Source organism: Quercus robur, chromosome 12 (assembly GCF_932294415.1).
Source record: "Quercus robur chromosome 12, dhQueRobu3.1, whole genome shotgun sequence".
In the NCBI taxonomy this organism is placed as follows: Eukaryota; Viridiplantae; Streptophyta; class Magnoliopsida; order Fagales; family Fagaceae; genus Quercus; species Quercus robur.
In genome coordinates this window covers 17110983-17118315 of record NC_065545.1, presented here as the reverse complement: position 1 = coordinate 17118315, position 7333 = coordinate 17110983, and the positions used below count along the sequence as shown (strand labels likewise).

Sequence of the window (7333 nt, the reverse complement as noted above, 5' to 3'; positions counted from 1 at the left end):
CAATAGTGTGTAAAAAAATTAACACTTGTTCTCTAATGGACATGTGAATGGTCTTTTGAAGTAAATTATTCTCACCTAGAATTCTACATAGCGCATAAAAAGCAAAGGGTCTCATCCTTATATTATGGACACAACACGCATCACCTCTATAAAGAATATCACTCATATATGACTCTCTTTCATAGTCTCGATTGACATGAGGTTCTCTAGGTATAACACTACTAGATCTTAGCCATTTCAAAAGAACAACACTCAAAGCAATAACAGATGTAGCTGCCCTCATTGTGGCAGCAAAAAGTGATGAGTTATCCATCTACATTCCAAAAATATGATAATTATAAATTAAATGTATACTTAAAAATAAAATTTTCATGGAACATATATACAAGAACATTGATTATTCTAATATATTATGGAACAAAGGAATGAAAAAAATTCACATCCATTATCTAATATATTTTGGACAAAGGAATGAAAAAAATTCACTGTTAATAGCAATCTTTTGGAACAAAGGAATGAACAAAATTCACTGTTATATGATAAGTATATAGGTATATAATGATAAGTATAGCAATATAAATCACTGCAATGCTATTGGTAAATTATTCACATATTAAAGAATCCTTATAATGATGATAAGTAACACCTGCCAAGTAGTGTGATAGTAAAATTCCTACTGCACACGTCAACTGATTATAAGGATTATTTGGAAACGCTACTGATTATAATGAAGCAGTTTGTTTTATTGTCACACTACTTTGGAAATGCTAAAATTCCTACCGCACTTGTCAATTGATTAAAGAAAAAAAAGGGATTTCACACATCCTAAAAATCATGTGGGGTTGTTATATTAAAAGACCCTATTGGTTTTGGCTTCACACATAAATATTAATAAACATGCATAAAAATCTGTAGCACTAGCCCAAACAAAGCCAACATTAAGTACTAAAGAAAACAAATAAACACAAGAGTTCAACACCATATCTGTGAGGGAGAAAACAAAGAAAAAAAGTACTGCTACAGATTTGTTCGTCCTTGCAAGGAAGAGCTACTGATAGATCTATGAGGGAGAAAAAAAAAAAAAAAAAAAAAACTTATAAGATAATAATGTTATAGAGGGAAGAGAAACAGAGAGAAAAGAGAGACAAATAAAAAGTGAAATCAATGGAAAGGGAAGAGACTAGAGAGTGACAGTGTGGGCGTGAGAACTGAGAAGAGAGAAAAAGTGAAGGGAAAAGAAGATTTAAGAGTGTTTACCGTGAAAAAGAGTGAAAGAGCGCCAAACTAATATTGTTTCCCGTGGCAAACAAAAGAGAATATGTATAGGGGTTAAGAGCCGTGAAGGAGAGAGCTTGTTTTCCGAATATTTTTATTGGAAAACAAGTGACAGAAAATAAGCATTCTTTTTATTAAGGTTTTTCATATATATAGAAAAATGTGAAAAACTATCTTTACAAAAGGTTTTCTGTGAAACAGCTATGGGATGAAAATGGTAAACTCCATTCGGCTTGTTTGAATAAGATTGTTAAGCCCAAGAAAAGTGGGGTTTGGGCCTTCACGCTGCAAGAGCTAAAAAGTAAAAACATAGTCTTGCTAGCTATGTTGAACTTGAGATGGGCTCAAGAAAAAACTGCCTATGGGCTATAGTCATTGTTGTCAAGTATTGTATCCCCAAAGCTAGAATGAACTTAGCCAACCCAAATGGGCTACCCTGCTTGTAACACCCCAACCTAATTGCCTAATTAATTTTATGAGTTTATATGCATGTCATTATTTTAATTACTTTTAAGTGCAGGAAACTTTGATTTTGTGATATTATAGAACATGCATGCCATTTTAATGTGTTAGATATAACTTTATAAAATTAAGAATATATATTTGTGTGTGTGGGTAATGTGTTATTTATTCTTTGTAGATAGGTGTGAATGCAAAGAAAAAAAAAAGTAAGTGTGAATGCAAAGTTTATATATATATATATATATATATTTATATGTGTGTGTGAATGCAAGAAAAATTGGAAAAGGTATTTGTGATATTTGTTTCTCCCTAGCCATACACGTACCCAACCCCAAAAGTCTTCTTACTTTTCTGATTTTCTTGGCTGCTTCTGAAGTCCAGCAGCTGCTTTTCTTCTTTCTCTATTTCCCCTTTCTTTGTTCTTCTTTCTTCTTCCTTCCTTACACGGCAACATCTCTCCCTCCCTTTCTCACCAAAAAATTCTAGTTTCTTTGAAGAAGAAATTAGACAATTAACCCTAAGATTTTATCTTCAAAGTGTGTGGGTAAGTAAGTTAAACCTCATCTGATTTTGTGTATTTGGATAGTAAAATTTGTTTGTTTATTTTCCCTCTTTGTTCTCTACTCTGTTTCTGGAAGTTGATTTGGTGATTCTGTTTTAGTTACTTGAAATATTGATGATATTGTGGTCTATTGAATGCTTATTAGGGTAATTTAATATGTATAATATAGGTATAAAAATATCCAAATGAAATTAAGACCTATTGCTATTTGTTGATGATTTTGTAAGAATATGTACTGAAGCTGACTCTGTGACAGATTTGATGTTTACTACAAGAAAATTCTGTATTAAATTGTATTTTGTGAGTTAGGATGCAAGGAATAGTTTTTTTTTGAATTCTAAGACACATATGGTTGTTATAGAAGTGGTTTCACAGTATTTGGATGAACATAAAATTAGTGGTTTAATTTGAAAGTTGCAAGAAATTCTGTCAGGACAGATTTGAGTTTACTGTCTTGTGCGATTTTTAGTAAATCATGGGTTAATGATTTGACTCCGAAATTTTTATGGTTTATACTAGACATACAGGGGAGTAGTCCTATAAAATTTCATGATAATTGGAGGTGTGTAGACAGCCCGTTTGTATTTTACAAATGGAGCATACGTGACTGTAATGAGCAGTGAACAATCTATGCTACACCTAACTTTGTGGATTTAATTCTCAAGTTAGGGTGTATGTTTTGAGCTATAATTTTATACATTCATCCTTTGGTGTGTTTGAAGCATATATAAATTTTATGGATTGGTTTTTCTATGGTTTGGCTGCAAAATGTGTTTGATGATTGTATTATATGTTTTGGGGAAACTCTATGTGATGGGAATTAGGATTTTCTTGAGTTTGAGAGTTAGGTGGTGATTTAGGTATAAGTTTATATATTAGGAAGAGTTTGTCCATAATAAGTTTTGGTTCTTTTCGTTTAGGTGGCGAGAACGAGAACATGGATACTTGAGCTCCCCGCGTACAATCTCTCGCGCCTTCTGTTTTCAGGTAAGGGACTTGTGACGTGTGCTTTTAATAAGTATAAAGTTTATTTCGAAAACTAATATGCATTAAAACTTTTTGATTTGAGATATTACATATAAGCATGATTTAAGTAAAGTATATGTTCGTGAGTTGTTCAAATCTTATGTACAGGATAATTTTTGCATATTAATGCTAGTACCTATGTCATGAACATAATATTTTAGAATGAAGTGGATATGCTATTATTATGAAATAATTATGTAAAAGTATAGCTATCAGAAAAATATAGCGTTCGGGTTATTCCACTGTTATGTTCTGAACTCAGCCAATAGGGGTTAATTATTGGCTTTCCATGGAAAAATGTTATCTGTTTGGCCATTTAAAGTAGAGGAAATGGGGTTGCCCGTAACTCTAGGCCATTTAAAGTAGAGGAAATGGGGTTGCTCGTAACTCTAATATGAATAAGGCCTTCTCCCCAATGTGTACGGACGACGGGGAGGAATAAAACCTTGAGGAGATGTGCCATCAGGCCTCTCAAAGAGGACAATATCATGCACACGAGGTTACCCAAATGTGATGAGGCCTTCTCTGTACAGGCTTATCAAAGGTGGACTAACCAATATGTTATGAATAGCTACATTATGTTATTGAGCATGAGAGAATGATTTTGTTAAAATGCATTATGAAAATTAAAAGCTCTCATGAAAAGAAGTTTATGATGAAACATTTTATAGTCTTTGTTTTAAAGATAAGGTTACGAAATTATACGTATGTTCCTTATTATGTCCTTTTATTTTTTTATATGAAAGGAAAATGAAATATTTTTATTTGAAAAGTTCATAAGTTATTTAAGAGCAATATGAATAGTATGAAGGCTATTTGATCAAAGTTGGCATATCCATAAACTATTTGTTTTACATGCATTCTTATTAAAGGCCCATGGAGCTTTAAAACCTTACTGGGTTTCGCAGCTCATCCTATTATATTTCAGTGCACAGGTTCTTCCTGGAAGCAGCGAGAGTATTAGAGGTGGTAAGGATTCTATGTTTTCTCGTTTTGTTAGAATGTAGAGTTTTGTTGTATAGTAGTTAGCTCTTTTGTTATATAGAAGGAATCAAGATGTACTTGATCCTTTGAGCACATATGTAATTTGGTACTGTAGTTTGTTTTGAACCCCAATTGTATGTCTTTGGGGTTAGGTTTGTAATAAGAGTTTTGCTAAACGTTTAGCTATGTAAATTTTTACTTGAATACCTTAAGTTTCAGCCAGGTGTTATTTTCCAAGTTCGAAAGAAATGAAATGTCAGGGTTGCCATCATTTTTGTATATATTGGCTTTTATGCAAGACACTAAGCAAGAATTGAACAAACAATTCTTGATATGTACCTTCAGTTAGGTTGGTTCGTGTTAATATTGAGGTAAACTTGATATTAACGTGCCGGTCATGCTCTAAACTCTGAAATACAGGTTTGGGTCGTGACACTGCTCTTGTAATTGGATTTGGATTTTGGACCGTGTTTGTTAGAAAACCACGAGGTGCTAATAAAGAGAAATAAGGTTCTTGGCGCTTTTTTTTTTTTTTTTTACCGCGCGATGGACTAATTTTGAAAGACCAAACTCTATGAAGATTTAATGTTAATAAATTAAATTAAAATATTAAAGTTTGTTGAGGATGGGGGCCTTTGTCTCTGCATAGTTCTAAACCAGATATAGGTGTAACTTATTGTTGATACCCATTTTCACGACACATTTCTTACAAGCCTGATTCAAACAAGCCTGACTTCCTTGTGGGCTCAATTCATGTATTATATTATATTTTATTCTTTTAAGCATGACCCAAGTCCATGCAACTTATGGGGAAATTGAGAAAGTGTGGTTTGGAGGGTACGAGTTAGTTCCTTTCGGACCTTTTGCATGAGCCTAGCCCATGCGTGCTACCAAGTGGGTAAGGGACACTGGTAGCATCTCAGGCTCATGGAAGAGGTCTTGTATTCAAAATTTCCACCCCAAAACAACTTAATGCTCTGGGTGACTGCGGCCCAAAGTTTCTGTCCAAACCCTTTTTTTCCTTTAAAAATGGTTAGCTCTCATTGGCCAACTTCAGCTGCTAGCTCTCATCTAGTTGAGCCTCCCAATGGTCTGAAACAACTGAAAATGAGGAGCCAATGAGGGTTTAGTCAAGTGTTTCCCTTAATGATGATAAAAGTAATCCTTCCTTTTATCCAAACAAAAGCAAACCTGAAAATTACTACTTGCTTAATACCTTGGGGTCCAAAGCCTTTTCTATTGACCAAAAACCAGTCACTTAGAGCACCCTAAACTCAATATAAATTCCACAATCAGATTCAAAACAGGGGAGGAGGTTTTACTCTGAGAGCAACACCTGAAGCTTAATACAAGAGTCTTTCTTCAACTAAAAAAACAACCAACCACGTTCTACCTAGGGAGCTGAAACTTCAGAGCAAAAATCCATTCCTCCGATCAACAATCTCACAATTCCGAACCTTAGGGGGGTGGAAATATGGGTATAGGGGAACATTCATTCTCTTCCTCATGACCTCTCTCAATGTTTTCATCCTCAAGAAAATTATTATTGTCACTCAACTCTTGCAAATGAAATCCGCAACTAAGCCAACCAATAAGAAGGGTTTGTGCGCGTGCCTTTGAAGAATTCTTTGACAAACCTCGCTTTAGATATTGAAGTCAAAAAGCTCAAAAATCACATGCTAGTTGCTGGAAATCCACTCCATAAAAGCAATGGCAATGGTCATAGCCAAACTCATCATGAAGCATATCATTTGTCGCTTTGTCGTCTCATTTATAAGCGACAACAATACATCTCGATTATACCAATTTTCGAAAGCAAGCCCTATGAAATACTAGGAAGCCGACAAATTATCATGTTATCCAAGCATGGTGAGATCCCTACATGCGAAGGTGCAATGCCTTCAATAAGGTAGGGAAAGCCAACACTTTCTTCTAATGAGAAACCTTGCGAAGTGGCAAGAAAACTGACAAATTACTCCTACGACAAAGTCTTTACATGCGAGGGTAAAAAATACTCTCAATAAGGTAGGGAAAGCCAAAACTTTCTTCTAATGAGAAACCTTGTGAAGTGTAAGAAAACCAACAAATTACTCTTACGGCAAAGCCTCCACATGCGAGGGTAAAAAATACTCTTAATAAGGTAGGAAAAGCCAAACACATACTCTTTCAATGGTAAGCCCTATCAAATGGCTAGGAAGCCAATGAGACGTTTTATTATGGTGATACCCCTACTTGTGAGGGCACAACTAGCCCTCAACAAGGTAGGGAAGCCAATACGTCCTCAAAAGGAAATTCCTACTGAATGATTAGGAAGTCGGCGAGATGTCATATCATTCATATGTGGCAAGACCCCTATTTGCGAGGATGCAATGCCCTCGACAAAGTAGGGAAAGCCAACATTTTCTTAACGGCAAACCTTACAAAGCGGTAGGGAAGCCAACATAATGTCTTATAATTCAAGCGCGATGATCCACTACATGTGAGGACATAACCATCCCTTGAAAATATGGGAAAGTCGATGCAATGGATCACTACCTCATTGCCACATGGTAGTTTGTTATACGTGAGGATAAAATTCTTCCTCAAGAACTTAGCAAGCCTATGCATTGTATGTGAGAACGTGATCGCCCTATGAAATGGTGACGAACAAATGCACCATGAGCCGCAATGCGCGAAAATGCAGCCCATATGTGGGGGCTTCTTGAAACTAACAAAATAGCAACTTAATAAATGTCGAGAGTAAGTCAACTACCAAGTGGTGAGTCAAGTTTCAATATATATGGGTTGCTTTCTGTGAAAGAAAATTTGCTCATCAAAATATCGCTAAAAAAAATGGCGCACAAACAGCAAGACGTGCGCTTAGCCAAAACCTATCCACAAAGGCATGAGAACCAAGTAACATGTCTACTAACTTGCCCAAGCAAAGGCAAAGCCATATTCACAAGCTACCCAATTCAAGCACAAGTCATCCTCGAGAAACTAGTGCATATAATCTAGCAAAATTATGCTACTCAATCACAAGGT

The 7333-nt window shown here is 35.2% G+C and overlaps 1 long non-coding RNA gene across 1 annotated transcript; it reads left to right on the top strand.

Annotated features, from left to right (window-relative positions):
- The first annotated feature begins 2044 nt into the window (after positions 1-2044).
- LOC126709623 (uncharacterized) lies at positions 2045-4580 on the top strand. Its single transcript, XR_007649446.1, has 3 exons — positions 2045-2281; positions 3220-3286; positions 4254-4580. It is a non-coding gene; the product is annotated as an uncharacterized LOC126709623 (long non-coding RNA).
- The last annotated feature ends 2753 nt before the right edge of the window (positions 4581-7333 follow it).